Below are 17,552 nucleotides of genomic sequence, written 5' to 3'. Positions count from 1 at the left end.
GCTCAGCGTTTAGAGTCTAGGATTCCTCAGAGGGTTATCATCCGCAAGATAATGCTTCTGAACCCTCCCCTCCCTCAGAGTTCTGTGTAGTTCCCAGCATGCATTCTCTCATTCATTAACCCATCACCGCAATCTTAGGACACAAGGACTGGATTACAAGGAAAGGGGGTCATTTCAAGGGTTGAGGTAAGAGGAAGAAAGAAGAAATGGCACCATCCAGAAAGCTTATGTATATTCCCTCCTTGTTTTTTGTATTGGAACTCGGTCTTGTGCCCACATTCTCCATTATTTGCTTCTCTGTGGATGTCCATTATACCACGTGTGATGAGGACACACAAGGAAATTAATTTTAAAACCCCAAAATGCTTATGCAGGAAAGGACAAGCTTACTGACGGGTAACATTATATTGGCCAAACAACAGACGAAATGCAGTGTAGGAGTCACAGTCACTGAAAGAGCTCTGGGGCTCATTCAACAAACATGCAGAGAAGCTGCGGGAAGGTCCAGAGATGGAAGTCTGAAGATAGGCCTGGATGTCAAAAAACAGAGACAGACAGATAACATGCCTAAGTTCCAAGTCCCTTTTACATTTTGTAACTGAAGTACAGTAGACATATAGTAAGTTCTAGGTGTACCGCATAGTGACTCAACAATTCTATAGATTACGAAATGGTTGCCACAAAGTACAGTTACCATTTGCCACCCAAACCATTACAATATTATTGACCGTATTCCCCATGCTGTACTTTTCATCCTCATGACTCACGTAAAACTGGAAGTTTGTACTTAAACCCCTTCACCTATTTTGCCTATCCTCCACTCCCCTTCCCCCGACAACCACCAGTCTGCGCTCTGTGTTTATCTGAGATTGTTAGTTCATTTTGTTCTTTAGAGTCCACATGTAGGCAAAATCATATGGGATCTGCCTTTTCCTGTCTGACTTATTTCACTTAGTGTAATATCCTGCAAGCCAATCCATGTCACGAGGGGCAAGATCCTCATTTCTTATGGCTGAGACATTTTCCACCATATAAATATATATAACTTTTTTATCTAGTCATTGATGGACACTTGCTCCCATATCTCTGCTCTTTTAAGTAATGCTGCAATAAATGTAGGGAGGGTACATGTATCTTCTCAAATTAGTGTTTTTGTTTTCCTTGGGTCAAAACCCAGAAGTGGAATTACTGGGTATATGACATTTCTATCTTTAATTTTTTTGAGAAACCTCCATACTGTTTTCCATTTGGCTCTATGAATTTACTTTCCCACCAACAGTGCATGAGGGTTCCCTCTTCTCCACATCCTCGATGACGTTTGTCATTTGTCTTCTTCATACTAGACATTCTGACAGGTGTGAGGCACTATCTCATTTTGGTTTTGATTTTATTTCCATGATGAGTGATGTTGGGCACCTTTTCATGTGTCCATGTGGCTATCTGTATATCTTCCTCGGGGAAAAAAATGTCTATTCAAGTCCTCTGCCCATTTTTTAATTGATTTGGGGCTTTAGGTATTGAGTTGTAGGAGTTCCTTGTATTGTTTGGATATTAACCACTATCATATATAACATTTACGAGCATCTCCCATTCAGTAGGTTGCCTTTAAATTTGTTGATGGTTTCCCTTTGCTGTAAAACAGCTGTTTAAGTTTGACTGAATTTGTTTTAGCTTATCTGAGTTTTACAGTTCTGTTAGGTGAAGACTTGTGGAATATTTGTTTTAGAGGAAAGAGAATCACAAGGTGAGGGGAACAGTTCAGCTGAGATGAGACCAAGATGTCAGCTGTCACTGTCACTACTACACGCTGGGCAGAAGGCATTACTAAGACAGAAAGTCAAAGGAGAACCAGTACTACCAGAAAGTAAGAAAGAGGTTCCATAAGGCAAATAAATAGAACAATGAAGAGAATATGTTAAAAGGACACAGGAGCCAACTGAAGAGCTTTAAGGGGCCAAAACGGAAACATTCTGAACAAATAGGATAGTGTTGGACTATAACCAAAAGAATAAAACAAGTATCCATGAGTCCATATTGATTTAAAGAAATTACTCAATAAAGAGATGGGAAGAGGGGCACCTGGGTGGCTCAGTGGGTTAAAGCCTCTGCCTTCGGCTCAGGTCATGATCCCAGGGTCCTGGGATCGAGCCCCGCATCAGGCTCTCTGCTCAGCAGGGAGCCTGCTTCCTCCTCTCTCTCTGCCTGCCTCTCTGCCTGCTTGTGATCTCTGTCTGTCAAATAAATAAAAAAATCTTTAAAAAAAAAAAAAAAAAAGAGATGGGAAGAGACAAATCTTCTGCACAGAAGAATTCCAAATATTTTACACTGATATCCACCCTCAAGGCAGTGGAGCCCAACTCCCCTGTCCTCAGCTGTGGGTTGCACACAGTGACTCCCTTCCTCAGAGTGCAGGATGCAAGGGGGCATTGGGAGGGTGTGTGTGAGGCAGAGGGGGAATTCACACTGGAGAAACCCAGCAAACATTACCTCAGCCAGCTGAGCAAAGTCAACATGCACAGGGACAACTCATGTTAACAGTGCTTGAAATGATGTGATGAGAGGACACCTTCCCTCTGAGGTCTTCCTCCCACAAACCCATATCCCTAGTCTAGTCATCAGAGAAAAATATTCCACAAGTCTCAACTGAGGGCCACTCTACAAAATATCCGACCAGCACTTCTCAAAATGGTCAAGGTCCTCAAAAACACAGAAATTTCCAGAAACTGTCACAACCAAAAGAAGCCTAAAAAGACATGATGACTAAATGTATAATATGGTATCCTGGATGAGATGAGGTAAAAATGAAGGAAATCTAAATAAAGTATGGACTTCAGTGAATAATAATGTATCAGTCTTGGTTCACTGATTATGAGCAACATACCATACGCTAAGGTTGCATGTTAATAATAGGGGAAGCTGGGTACAAAATATATGGAAACTCTCTATGGTCTTCTCAGTTTTTCTATAAATTAAAATTGTTCTTCAATAAGAAGAGAAAAAAAAAGAGGAGGGAATGAGCAAGCAGTGTGTAAAAGAGAACAGATGGGGTGAATCTGGCCAGATTCTCTTCAACAGCAACCGCCTATCTTCCCTCACCGCTACCATCAGGGACTAGGAACTGCCACCAAAGGTCTTGAAGGCAAGAACTCTGTTGGTGTCTACATCTGCTTCTGTTAACAGCTGGACCACACTCAGAGAGTAATTCAAATCTTATTCAGTGGTCAGAAGTGAAATGGACACTTTCTGTGCTTTTCAAGGACAGAAAGGATCCCCAGGCCTGCTCCCCAAAAAATCCATTTAGAATTATGGGAACCTGGGGGGGGCGTGCTCTGGGTGGCTCAGTCAATTAAACGTCTGCCTTCAGCTCAGGTCATGATCTCCAGGTCCGGGATGGAGACCTGTGGCAGGTTCCCTTGCTCAGCGCAGAGTCTGTTTCTCCCTCTCTCTCAAATAAATAAATAGAATTCTTAAGAAAAAAGAATTAAGGGAAATCTGGCTACACTGCTCAGGCCCACCCTGTGCATAAGAGCACACACACTCATATTTCTTTGCTTTTATTTCACCACCACTTACAAATGAGAACCAACTCAGCATTTGTGGGCTTCTAGAGGATTAAACACAAAACTGAAATTACTTAGAAATAGCTCTCTTTTTCTCTGTGCTTCTCTTTCCTGACAAGGTCTCCAACCCCCTGCATAGCTTCGGAGTCCAAACGGAACACAGGAACCACTTCTTCAATAAGCACCTGTCAGAAATCAATCAGGTTCAAAGGTAAGGGGGGAGCACCTAGAGAACTCCAAGAAGGGGGAGGAATCAGGAACCTCCTATTCCTTCTGTTGACCGAACCTCCCTCCCCTTCCACTGACCGAACAAGCACACCCAATCCACAGGCAACCTGAAAAATAAAGGCTTCAAGTGAAAATGTGGACACTCCTGACACAGCGCGAACTTGGTCTTTGAAATGTTGCGCAGACTGAAGCTAACGCTTTTTGCCTCGCGGCATTTCTCTTACCTCTTTCAAGATCAAAAGGGAAGAACTCCTCAAGCATGACAGACAGCCAGGATTCCCATTCAGCTTAATTCATGTACTAGGTGAAAAGGTACTATGCTGGTTACAGAGAAACCAGTGGAACCATATATTCACCTCTTAGGTCAATTCATTCGGTAGAGGGAGGTATTCAAGGTGAATTTTTAGGGAACTTTAATGGGACACTTATCTAGGTTTCTTTGATAGGATACATCTAAATGCATGGTTTTTTCTAAAAACACTGAACAATTCCACAAGGACTTCTGTGAAATAACACTCCTTTTAAAAGTGATAAATTCCCCAAACTTCCAAAGCTGAAGTCCCCCGCTCCCCTCCTCCCCGATGTCCCTGTGATCACAGCACAGGTCCAGGCCTGCTGAAGAGCTGAAAGCAAGCAGTCTTGAAAATCCGTGCCTCCTCTTGTAAGGAACCCGCTTCCCAGGGCAACTTCCAACGCTTTCCCATCTAACTTTATAGGGAACTGAGTCACAAAACCCTTGCAGCCAAATAAAGGTTCAAGCTTTGTGTTGGCACTGTCTGCCCTATAATTCCTCCTCAGCTGTGGTTTGGGGTGGGGGGGCATGGGAGAGGACATTTTTAAAAAATCAAAGACAATGACAAAATCTTATCTTCTAATGCAGTGGTTCTCAACGACGGGTGACTCCCCACTCTGCCCCCCACCCCCAGGCACACTGGGCTGTGTCTGCAGACATTTCTGACTGCCACCAGTGGGAGGAGGGAGTGCTAACCAAGGCTACCCACTGGCACCCAGTGGGTACAGGCCAGAGACACTGCCCAACATCCTACAATGCGCAGGACAGGCCCCCATCGAGCCAGTTATCTGGCCCAAAATGGCACACCACTGCTGAGGTTAAAAAACCTAGTTCTGAAGCCCTTAAAAAAAATAAAAATAAAAAAATAATTAAATTTTTAAAAACTTTCAAAACTGCCTTTAAAAAAAATCTATGTAGAAAGATGTAACTTAGAGGCGCCTGGGTGGTTCAGTCATTAGGTGTCTGCCTTCACCCCAGGGTCCTGGGATCAAGCCCCGCATCGGGCTCCTGCTCAACAGAACCTGCTTCTCCCTTTCCCACTCGCCTGGCTTCTGTTCCCTTTCTCACTGTGTGTCTCTCTGTCAAATAAATAAAAATAAAATCTTTAAAAAGAAATAAAGAAAGATATAAGTTCGGGCGCCCGGGGGGCTGAGCTTATTAAGCTTCTGCCTTCGACTCAGGCCAGAATCCCAGGGTCCCGGGATGGAGTCCCAAGTCAGGCTCCCTGCTTAGGAGGGAGTCTGCTTCTCCCTCCACCTGTCACTTCCCCTGCTTGTGCTGTAATAAATAAAATCTTTCTTAAAAAATATAAGTTATACTGATTCCTCCTCAGTCCTCTTTGCAGCTTCTCCCTTCTGTCCCCGGAAATTTAAGCCTTGCTCACAAGGTCATGGCTTCTGCCCTTCCCTCTTGCATCTCTGCATGAGCCTTGCTTCCTGATCCACTTTCCAACCATGGCCATGTCCACAACATCTGCACAAGCAGTCTAATTTTATAATCAATTACTGGCCATGATCGACCTCAATCTCAACTCATTGATACAAAATTCATCATCAGGACCTCAGAGCCAACGCCTCGTTGCCCACCCTGCTTCAGTAAGTGTCACACCACCGTCCCTGCCTGCCTACACACACACACACACACACACACACACACACACACACCTGCTATGCACTGCATAGCCAGGACCCAGCACACATAATTCATGCAAATATTAAATGAATCAACACATTATTAAAAACATTGTCATTTTTTCACTCCTTCCTCCTCTCCCACTGTCCAACAAATCAATTAACCGTAAAGAGTGAGTTCCACCTCCAAATTTAAAGGCACCAACTTAAATGTTCTGCCTAGAAAGTCAAAACAATCTCATCCATCCCTATACAAAAGCCGGATCCATCTTCGTGGAGCATCAATCCCATTTTGTCACTACTTCCTCCCCCCCACCTCCCAGAAACATTCAACAACGGATCAGATTCTTCCGCTCTGAACTTGACACTGGTATTTGGGATTCCATTCTTGCAAGTTACATGTCGAAGTTCCTGTCTCCTACCAGTTATCACTACTTCGAAGATAACATTTCATAAGTTGCCCCCACCCATGTCCAGAATCTCCAGCATCTATTAAAAAGACACAGCAGAGGGGCACCTGGGTGGCTCAGTGGGTTGAAGTCTCTGCCTTCGGCTCGGGTCGTGATCCCAGGGTCCTGGGGTCGAGCCCCGCACCAGGCTCTCTGCTCAGTATGGAGCCTGCTTCCTTCTCTCTCTCTCTCTGGCTCCTCTCTGCCTACTGGTGACCTTTGTCAAATAAATTAGTAGAATCTTAAAAAAAAAAAAAAAAAAAGACACAGCGGAGACTACCGCTGGCTCAGAATTCTCGAGGCTCCCCTTACAACGACTACTTCAAACATTCTCATGTGTTCTGCCACTTTGCACTCCTCCACTCTTTACTCCGCAACCTTTCTTTGGCATAGTCACCGGCTTCTGGTAGGACTTCTGTCAATATTCAGCCTCTCCCCTGCCACAGGAGAGGAAGCCTTGCCCCCTAAGCCCCAGCGGCTTCTTCGGGGGTGGGTTATCACACACCCCGTGTTAGTACCCTTCACGAAGCCAGCTTGTCTGCTGCTCCCAGGCACTTCCCAAGCTTTCCTACCTCTGTAACCATCACATTCTCCTCTCCTTGGCTCCAGCCTGACCTCTCTACACACATCCACACCTTCTGTATCCACCTGAAAGGACAGCTTCTCCCTAAAGCCCTTCCTAACTTTCCCACCCACACCAGTAAGATTTGTCTTTTCTTCTCAATCATTGGTTATCTTCACTTCTTGAAGACAGAACGGACATGCATTAGTTTCACATGTATAACACAATGATTCAATATTTATTTTGTGAAATGATTATCACAATAAGTCTAGTTATATCCATCTTAACACATAGTTACAAAATATTTTTCTTGTAATGAGAACTCTCTTAACAACTTCCAAATATCTACAGTATTAACTAAAGTCACCAATGGGGGTGCCTTGGTGGCTCAGTGAGTTAAGCCTCTGCCTTCAGCTTAGGTCAGGGTCTCAGGGTCCTGGGATTGAGCCCTCAATCGGGCTCTATGCTCAGCAGGAAGCCTGCTTTCCCCCTCTCTCTCTGCCTGCTTTGCTACCTACTTGTGATCTCTCTCTGTCAAATAAATAGATAAAATCTTTAAAGTTACCAATGCTACATGTTAGATCCCCATGACTTACTTACAACCAGAAGTTGGTTCCTCTTGATCCCCTGCAAGTTTTTTTGCCCCACTTCCCCACACCCACACCTCTGGCAACCACCAGCCCATTCTCTATAACTACATGCTTGGTTCTGTTTTGTTTTTTTAAATTCCACCTATAAGAGAAATCAGATAGTAGTTGTCTTTCTCTATCTGCCTTATTCCAGTTAGCATGCCCCCCAAGGTCTATGTTGTTGCAAATGGCATGATTTCCCTCTTTTTATGGCTGAGTAATATTCCATAGTGTGTGTGTGTGTGTGTGTGTATATATATATACACACACACAGTATCTTCTTTATCCATTCATCCACTGACGGACACTTAGGTTGTTTCCATGTTCCGGCTATTATAATGAACTGGCTGCAGAGAACATGGGGATGCAAGTATATTTTTCAGTTACTGTTTTCACTTTCTCTGGATAAAAACGCAGAAGTAAAATTGCTAGGTCATATGGTAGTTTCATTTTTAATTTTTTGAGGAACCTCCACACTATTTTCCAGAGTGGCTGTACCAATTTACATTTCCACCAACCTTTCAAAAGGGTTCCCTTTTCTCCACATCCCTCCAACATTGATTTTTTTTTTTTTTTTTAAGATTTTATTTGACAGAGTGCATACAGGCAGGGGAGCAGCAGTCAGAGGGAGAGGGAGAAGCAGGCTCCCCGCTGCGCAGTAGCCTGGTACAGGGTTCAATCCCAGGACCCTGGGATTATGACCTGAGCTGAAGGCAGACACTTAACTGAGCCCCCCAGACACCCCCTTGTCTGTCTTTTTGATAAAAGCCCCTCTAACAGATGTCTGGTGGTATTATTGTGGTTTAGGTATATTTCCTGATGATCAGTAATATCAAAGACCTTTTTCATGTAGCAGTTGACCATCTACAGATCTTCCTTGGGGGGGGGGGGGGAACAGAAGACTTGAATAGATAATTGCACGGCTTCTCTTTTTGCTACTGAGTTCTTTATATATTTTGGATATTAAGACCCTGTCAGATATGATTTGCAAATATTCTCTCCCCTTTGGTAGGCTACATTTTCATTTCACTGATGAGTCACTCTTTCTAGAATAACTGTGGAATTGTGCCTTGTATTATATTCATTAGTTTATCTCTTTTTGCCTCAGCCAAATCCCCCATAACTTGCTGTGTGACCTCAGGTAAATTAATTCCCCACGCTCTTTCTTCATCTAGAAACCGGGGATAATAATGATGCATATCTCAGTCATATAGAGAAGATTAAACTTGAGAAAACGTGCACACAGCTTAAAACAGTTCCGGTGTGCACAAATGCTACCTATCATTCACATTTTACCCTTCTCAGGGCTCAAAGTCTTACAGTTTAATTGCTCAAAAAAATACCACTTGAATGTTAAGCTAGCTATCTGAAATGACAATTATTAAGGCCTACCAGGAAAAAAATTAGCATCCCTTGAGAACCCACCATCTACAATATATAACGTACTTCCCCCCCATGTCACTTGAAGTTCTCTCACCTCTTTGAATTATGTATTATTTTTATTTTATACAGAAGGATCAGAGAAATAAAGTATTTTGCCCAAAGTCAGGTAACTCGTCCAACTACAAATGCCACTTTCCTTCAGCTTGGCCCACGGCCTTTATCATGTGGAGTTTTCCCCATTCCCATGGCCCTGGGATACAACAGTGAATAAATACCAGGCTCCCCTGGCAAGTTCATGGCTAGAGGACAAACAGGCTGAGGCTCTGCACCAACGCCAGCTCTCAAGAAGGAGGACAGGGAATCAGAAGTTTGCAGATGTTGTATTTTCTCCAAAGACCCTCTGCTGATAAGTGGAAGGAGTGACAGAAGGAGGCAAAGGAGAAACAGGGCGAGGGAAACTATAAGCGGCAAGACGTGGCGAGGCTGTAAGTTGAGGGTCACAGCCTGCAAGGGCTCTACCACTTTCCCCAGCATCTCAGTTTATTTATTTTCTTATGTCATACTGGAAAATTAAACAACTCCCTTTTGATGTTTATTCTGGAAAGTTCATGTACAATTCCAGCAGGTAAATCTGACAGGCAAAAACCCAATTTATTCTAAGTGACTCTGTGAAAGACAAAGGAGCCCAATTATCCAGACTATTTCCTTAAATCTCCCCCTACATTCTGCCCATCTGGTTTCCTTGCAAGTGATCCAGGTAAACCATCTGTGTTTGGGATTTTAAAAAAAAAAAAATTTTCAAATCCAGTTACCAAGTTCTTCCATTTGTAGTTTACTGATTTTAAAAACTATATTCTTAATTTTCCTTTCTGCATATCCCAGGTGAAGCAGGATTAGGTCAACTCGAACATCCTTAAGTAAAGCAACATGAAATCCAAAACATACATAGCCTTAATATATCATCTTCCATCGGCCAATTTTACAGCACCACTAATTGCAATTTTAAAAGATGACGGCGTCTTCTGGATGAGCCACAGAAAGAATAATATATTTAGTCTGCAAGTTCATGGAATACTGAACGACAAGCCAAGTGCATTTCACCTCCATGGTCTTCCGATTCCTTAAGCAAGACAGGCATTTCGAGCGCTTCAGAAATAATGATGGGTGGAGGCTGCAGAGGGGCTCCCAGTTTCTTAAAATGCTGCAATCTAGGTAATGCTCTTTGAAAAATGGTTGCTCCCTATGACAGGCAGAAATGTCACCAGAGAATAAATTTAAGAAAGAAGAGCACAAAAGTAATTTCCCAGCTATCTTATTTATTTGCAAAGATTTTTTTTTTTTTTAAGTACACCCAACATGGGGCTCGAACTTAAAAAACTCTGAAATGAAGAGCTGCACGCTCTACTGACTGAGCCAGCCGGGCACCCCTCCCCAGCTCACTTATTTGCTTTTTCCTCCCCAGCTATTTTAAACCTCGCTTTAACTATACTTGGAAAGGGACTTAGAAAATGTTAATGACAGAAGAACGTTCAAGCCTAAGTAAAAACACACCTTTTAATTGGGTTAGGGGGAATAAGACAGTATCTAAATTCTGAAATACAGAAATCTGCCCACAGGAGATCCACTACTCCAGAACGCTTGGGTACGTGTTATCCTCAGAAATGAGCAGGATGCGGAGAAATGAATTAGCAGGGCCCCAGAGGGCTAAGCAGCAGCTTTGAATCTCACTCTAGATTTGGCAAGCACCAGTACAATGACACAGTCAATGACCATACTGCCCACAGTTTAAGATCAAGAAATTGTGACTCCTTTCTCTAAATTTAGTAGCCAGACTCATTCCTGTTGGACTTTTCAAGGCAGTTCAGCCCAAACAGCAAGTACATAGTATATGACTTCTAAAGCAGAAAAAGGAAAAATAATTCCCTCCCATGAAAATCAGAACCCTATCCAGCCAAGTGCTTCTAGTTTTCCAGCGCGGAAAGACTTAGTGACGGCTGTTCTGATGCTTAGTCTGGACCTAAGACACTGAACAAAGTGAGAGAGAGGGAGAAAGGCAGCTGCGGTTCATTTCTGCCATGCCCTGATTAAACACTGGGGCTTACATTTACAGAACCACATTAAAGACTTCAGAATCCCATTTACTCTCTGTAGTGACAAATATGCGTAAACAACAACTTTCTGACTCTGTCGAAAGACAGCAACTCATGAGAATCATTTAAAAAAAAAAAGAGAGAGTCCACATGACTGTTTTGCTTTCACATCAAGAAAAAAAATACGTTTTTTTTCTTTTACTTCCCAAATTCATTTTTCCTATTCATCTCACAGTGGGGTTTCTGGTTGAAACATAATTGAAAAAGGAGGACAAAGCCTGGGCAAATTATCCAAAGAAGAACACACTGTCTTCTGTTAAAGGCTTATAAAAATAAGTTTGGCTTGTACAAAGGAATTCAAGGGAGCTCCACGTTGCCCTCTCATTCATCCGAACCTGTTGATTTTTGACTCATTCCTCCTTTTCTCCAAATTCATAGAGTGTGGATGTTGACCAAAAACTCTAAGTAAATCACCGTAGTCCACCTTAAACACAGACACAGGTTTCAAATTTCAAATCTAAAGATCACATCTAATTTCACTTTTAAGAGACCAGTCCAGATGGTACTTGAGGACCAGTGCAGAGACACAAAATTGGAATCAGTTTTCTCAGCAAAGCGAACAGCCCATCTGGGGCATAATCAAGCAATGAATCCCATTTCAACCCAAGGCACCTTGGAGTGGAGCTCTTCCTCTTCGGATTAAGACATTCCGCTCAGCCTCTCGCCTGGGACTTCTTGGCAAGTTGTGCTTCCCGTAATCTGTACCCCGAGCACTACTCATCTCTAACTCTGGTGTGGGGTTTGCCACCTCATGTCCCACAGCACCATGGCAACCCTGCTTGAACATACAGACATTCCTGAGTCTGAAAGAACATTCTAACCACAAATACGGGCTCGTCGGCAGCAGGGTTTTTCCTCGCTGAACCCAACAATCAGAAATTTTAACAGATTTTGTAGAAAGTACAGCTTTCTGGGAAAATACGTTAAAGTCAAATCCATCACTGACACTCTAACTTGCTAACTTGCTGCTCTCAGAAAAGCAAAGCATTGTATCTACTCTTCAAAGTCTGCTGAACTGGGAATAGGCCAGTCTTAGGAGTAAGCAAATCATTCCTGCGTATTCAGTTTTGTAACCTTCAGCACGACAGGTGTTTGCTCGTCCTCCAATTACAGTTTGAGTCACTTCAGCACCTCTATAAATATGACTAAATAGAAGATAATTCCTGCCAAACTTTACAGGGTGACCTGTGATCGATAGCTAGATGGACAGATGGTTGGGTGGATAGATAAGATGGATGGGTGGATGATAGATTTAAAATACATTATTTGGGGTGCTTGGGTGGCTCAGTTGCTAAGCACCTGCCTTCGGCCCAGGTCATGATCCCAGAGTCGTGGGATCGAGCACTGCGGTGGGATCGAGCACTGCGGTGGGCTCCCTGCTTGTCGGGAAGCCTGCCTCTCCCTCTCCCACTCTCCCTGCTTATGTTCCCTCTCTCGCTGTCTCTGTCAACCAAATAAAATCTTCAAAAATAACAATAATAAATAAAAACTAAAATATATTATTTTCCAAAGGCCAAAAAACAGATAATGATTGTAATATAAACCATTAACTGAACTGCTTTATTTCTTTTCTTAATGTATGAGATCAGGTTGTCATCCTTCATTAAAAAAATATATGTGCACAGGGGCACCCGGGTGGCTCAGTGGGTTAAAGCCTCTGCCTTGGGCTCAGGTCATGATCTCAGGGTCCTGGAATCGAGCCCCACATCGGGCTCGCTGCTCAGCAGGGAGCCTGCTTCCCCCCACCTCTCTGCCTGCCTCTCTGCCTACTTGGGATCTCTATCAAATAAATAAATGAAATCTTTAAAAAAAAATTCTGAAATCTGTGGTATCTCAGGTAATTAATTAGAACAGCCTGTGGTGGAGTACCTGGGTGGCTCAGTGGGTTAAAGCCTCTGCCTTCGGCTCGGGTCATGCTCCCAGGGTCTTGGGATCGAGCCCCACATGGGGCTATCTGCTCAGCGGAGAGCCTGCTTCCCCCCCTCTCTGCCTGCCTCTCTGCCTACTTGTGATCTCTGTCTCTCAAACAAATAAAATCTTAAAAATATATATATACGTGCACATAAAATAAGCCTTTCTTTTTTTTAAGAGAACTACTTCCACATGTATCTATTCTGCCTACAAAGGTTCCAAATGACTATCCTACAAAGCTGAAATGGAAACAGACAAGCTAAAAAGAAGTGGAACTGATGTCACAGGTTGGTGCCGTACTTCTTGCACAGAAGTGAAAAGTGGCGGCATTATCATGGTGCAAGGCTGAGCTCGAAAGCCCCCAGAGCATAGCTAGAAACCCAATACTAACTGGGAATATTCAAAAATGACCCATCAGTGGTTTGCTACTTGGAAAAAATAAATTTAGACTTTCAAATTCAACTGTACACCAAAATAAATTCCAGATGAATAAAAGTTAGTTCCCTAAAAAATAAGTTTCTTAAGTCAAGTTGTGTGTTTTTGGACTCAATCTTGAGCAAGGACATTCTTTCAAAATAATGACAAAAATAATCAAAATTTATATTTTTTTATTATGTAGGAAGGTTAAACTTCTGTAATTCTAAAATGCTGCTCTAGGGGCACCAGGAATTTGGTGAAGCGTCCAACTCTTGATTTAGGCCCAGGTCATGATCTGAGGGTCTTGAGATTGAGCCGTTCACTGCCTGGTTCGGGCCTAAGGGTGAAGCCTGCTTAAGACCGTCTCTCTCTCCTTCTTCTTCTGCCCCTCCCCTCACCTCCCCCAAAGTAAATAAATAAATAAAGTAAAAAGGTGAAGTGGGACAAATAGTCAAAAATTAAATGACTTATCTAGGGGCGCCTGGGTGGCTCAGTGGGTTAAGCCGCTGCCTTCAGCTCAGGTCATGATCCCAGGTCCTGGGTTCAAGCCCCACATCGGGCTTTCTGCTCAGCAGGGAGCCTGCTTCCTCCTCTCTCTCTCTGCCTGCCTCTCTGCCTACTTGTGATTTCTCTCTGTCAAATAAATAAATAAAATCTTTAAAAAAGAAAATAAATAAATGACTTATCTATTATAGGGGTTGTCCCATTATGACCCACAAGCCAAATCCAGCTCTGCCCATTTTTGCACAGCCTATGGGCTAAGAATGGTTTTTACATTTTTAAATGGCTGGAAAAAATCAAGGGGAAGATTATTTCAAGACACGTAAAAACTTTATGAAATTCACATTTCAGAGGCCATGTTAGAAAACAGCCACACTCGCTTCCCTATTGTCCGAGGCGGCTTTCGGCCTACAATGGCAGGACTGAGTAGTTGGGACAGAAACTGCCTGGCTCACAGAGCCTGAAGTCATTCCTAACTGGCCCTTCACAGAAAAATTTAGCTGACCTCTGACCTATTATACAAAGGGTTTATGCATAAGAGAAACAATGAGGCCCAATAAGTAAGGAGGCAAAGGGGATTTTCTTAAATAGGAAAAGAATACAATAATAAAGATGAAAATGTTCACTTCCTGCCAAATTAAAACAATCTCTTTGATCTGTCAAATGAAGAAAGATTTTTGGAGAAGTCAACACAATGCTGTTGTGGATGCAATGAAACAAGACGTAACACATTGTTGGTGGCACTCTCAAAAGGTCCCATCCTTGGCAAAGCCATCTGACAAAAAAATGTCTGTAACTTGCTTCTCTGGACCTAACCTGGAATATGGGCAAATTCAGATACAAAGGTATTTATTACAGTATCGTTAATATAATGAAAAACCATTTGGGGGGCCTGGGTGGAGTCTGCCTTCAGCTCCAGTCATGATCTCAGGGTCCTGGGATGGAGCCCGGAGGAGCTTCCTGCTCAGTGGGGAGTCTGCTTCTCCCTCCCTGTGCTTGCCCAAGCACATCTTTAAAAAAAAAAAAAAAAAAAAAAAAAACGCTAACAGCCTGATGAATTTCCCTCAACTCAAATTTTTATATATAGGAAATCAAGATATACCTTATAATCATGTACATTTAATATACTATGTTTCCTCATATTAAAATGGTGACCCAGCTTTTAATCAATGTTGTCCCACATGTGAGTGACTTACTTACAAAGATGTGGGGAGGATGAAGGGACACCAAGGGCCGTTCAGGCAGAAAGCAATGTGAAGACACAAGGGAGAAAAGCATGCCCCCAAAGCCGGGGAAGAGTGCCCAAGAGGCAGAGGGATTCCTCAGAGGGGCATGATGAAAAAGCAGCAGACAAGCAAGGATGACGGCACAGGGTCAGGCTACCTGCTACCTCTCCCCCCTCACCCTCAGCTCTCAAGTCCCCCATTGGCCAATCCAATCAGAATCCTGGAGGACACAGTCAGCACTACTGCTCACCCAAGAGGAGGGCAGACAACATATCTGGGGAGGGGGAGAAAGGAATAACCATCTTATTTTCCTAACCCCCAACAAGAATATGAAAACAGATTTCTCACTGTTGACGATTAGTGGGAAGTAGTAAATCTCAAAAGCTTAAGCAATTTCACCCTAGATCACCCAATAAACCACAACCTGAGTGGTTTAGTCACTTCAAAAAGAACTCTGATGATGGGAGATGAGAAGACAGGGATTTGAAAAGTCAAACTGTTCTCTCTCCCAACAAGGCAAAGTTATAAAAGAAAACATTTTCCACAATGTTTGGGTACAACTAATACATTGGGGGCAGAGAGGGGCAGAGGGAAAGAGAGAAAGAATCTCAAGCAGACTCCCTACTGACTGCAGAGACCGATGAAGGGCTTGATCTCACAACTCTGAGACCATGACCTGAGCCAAAATCAAAAGTCAGATGCTTAACCAACTAAGCCATCCGGGTGCTCCAAGAATGAGTTATTGTAAATAGCAGGGAGGTTGGTAATCAGCAAATTAAATCCAGGAGTTGATAAAGTCAAACATGTGAATAAACTCATTTTCCAGACTCTGTGGGGACTAAAAGAATCCATTTCTAGTTCCTACTCTTCCGTATCTTTTAAGTTCACTCTTTCTAGTCAGATTTTCACTAAGGGCTCTATCCAGATTTATTCCATTAAGAACATACAGAGGCTTGTAGTGTGGAAAGGGGCAAATTTTAGGAGGTTAAACAGCAAAATTATCATCTCATAAATAATGTGAGCCTCAGAGATCTGGTAACTGTCCCTGCTGCAAGTCACTGTATCAAAATCTCCTATAGGGAAAAATGGGAAAGTAGAGGTCTCACTCGAAAATTAACTTCGTTTATCGTTTATCTAAGAGGAACGCGTGGTGCCAACCATAAGAGTCCACACACCATCCCTAGCACTCGGCTTCCCTCCCACCACCATGCCTTCTTACATCTCCCCCCGCCCCTCTTCCCTTTCTCCACCCTAGTCGCTCCCCTCCAACCTGATACAAGTGGACTTGCCCCAGGGAATCACTCCTCCCAGCTTCTCCCTTTATACATTTCAAGTACCTTCACAGTCTTCACGGTTATTTTTTATTTACTTGTTTCAGGAATTGTTTTCTGAAAAATTAAGTCTACCTATGATCGTTGTGAACACTCAACCTATCCGAATCTCTCAGAAAGTCATGACCAGTTTCCAAGTGTTTATTTGGCATTCCCTAAGTCATACTTTGAAGGCTCAAAGTGAAGTCACCCAAAAGGCACGAGTGGCTGAATGTAAGTTAGATGCGGTCTTCCCAAGTCTATCAACAATTCACCAAGACACAGCACTATAAATCAGAATGGAAGTTTGGGAACCTGTGCCTTGGCTGAAGCTAGAGGAACAGTCTGTAACTGAAAAAAATAGAACCCAAGACTGTGGATGGCATTGCTATCATACTTATTCACACCTCAGTTTAGCCAAGAAAGGACACTAACAATCCTTTCAAACCAGAGTGTGAAAGGTGCCAATATCCTATCTGCCTTTGTCTCCAACAAGTCCCCTATTTTCATCCCTTAGTTGAACAATGACCTTAATCATTGTAATTTGGCATTACAAATAAAGATTCAATTCTAATTTCCAAGAGGTGTCCAAGAATGGAGTTGGAGACCTAAGCATCTGAGTAAGTTTCTCACCCTCATAACCTGGGAGCCTTTAGCTTCCTTCATTCACACCACCTCTCGGTCTCAAAGTATTTAGACTCTAACCAAAGAAGCGATGGACATTATTAACACTTTCAACTTTGCTCATGACTCGGTAAAACATTTATTCATTGTCTCCTATTGCTGGCCCACCGTAACTTTGACAGTCTTAACAATCCTTGTTTTTAGTGAAGACTGAGAGGCGGTTGCTTCATTGACAACGTAGTTACGAGCTCTGTAAAGGAAAAGTAGACAGTCCGCGATACCCACGAGTTTGACAATCTCAGTAACTTTCAGTATCTGCTTCACTGGTTCTAATAGCACTTCAGTTCGTGGATCTCTTTAAAAGGACACTAACTTCCTTTGTCTTGGAGACCTGTACACAAACGATCAATCAGAAGGTCCTCTGATGCCATCAGAAAATCAGCAATGGGGAAAAAAAAAAAAAAAGAACCAGTGATGACATTCGGCACTTGAATTATTCAGCTGTTATTACAGCTAGCCTAATTCAGGCAGAATAAGGGTGCAGATAACACTTCTTTGATCATGGATCCGGAGTCATTTAAGCTGATCCTAACACCCAGGCGCTCTCCGCTCTGTGAGAGCTAAACTCAACTGAGGCTTTTCCCGGCTGAACGTAAACATCAACAGGTAGTCTAAATTA

General features: G+C 42.9%; 1 protein-coding gene across 9 annotated transcripts in view; it reads right to left on the bottom strand.

The window, feature by feature from the left end:
• Positions 1-17,552, bottom strand: part of FMNL2 (formin like 2) — a 320,685-nt gene that overhangs the window by 254,739 nt on the left and 48,394 nt on the right. The window lies entirely within an intron of this gene.

Source organism: Lutra lutra, chromosome 3 (genome assembly GCF_902655055.1).
Source record: "Lutra lutra chromosome 3, mLutLut1.2, whole genome shotgun sequence".
In the NCBI taxonomy this organism is placed as follows: domain Eukaryota; kingdom Metazoa; phylum Chordata; class Mammalia; order Carnivora; family Mustelidae; genus Lutra; species Lutra lutra.
Note: the sequence above shows the minus strand (reverse complement) of the source record. Positions and strands in the feature narration are given on the sequence as shown.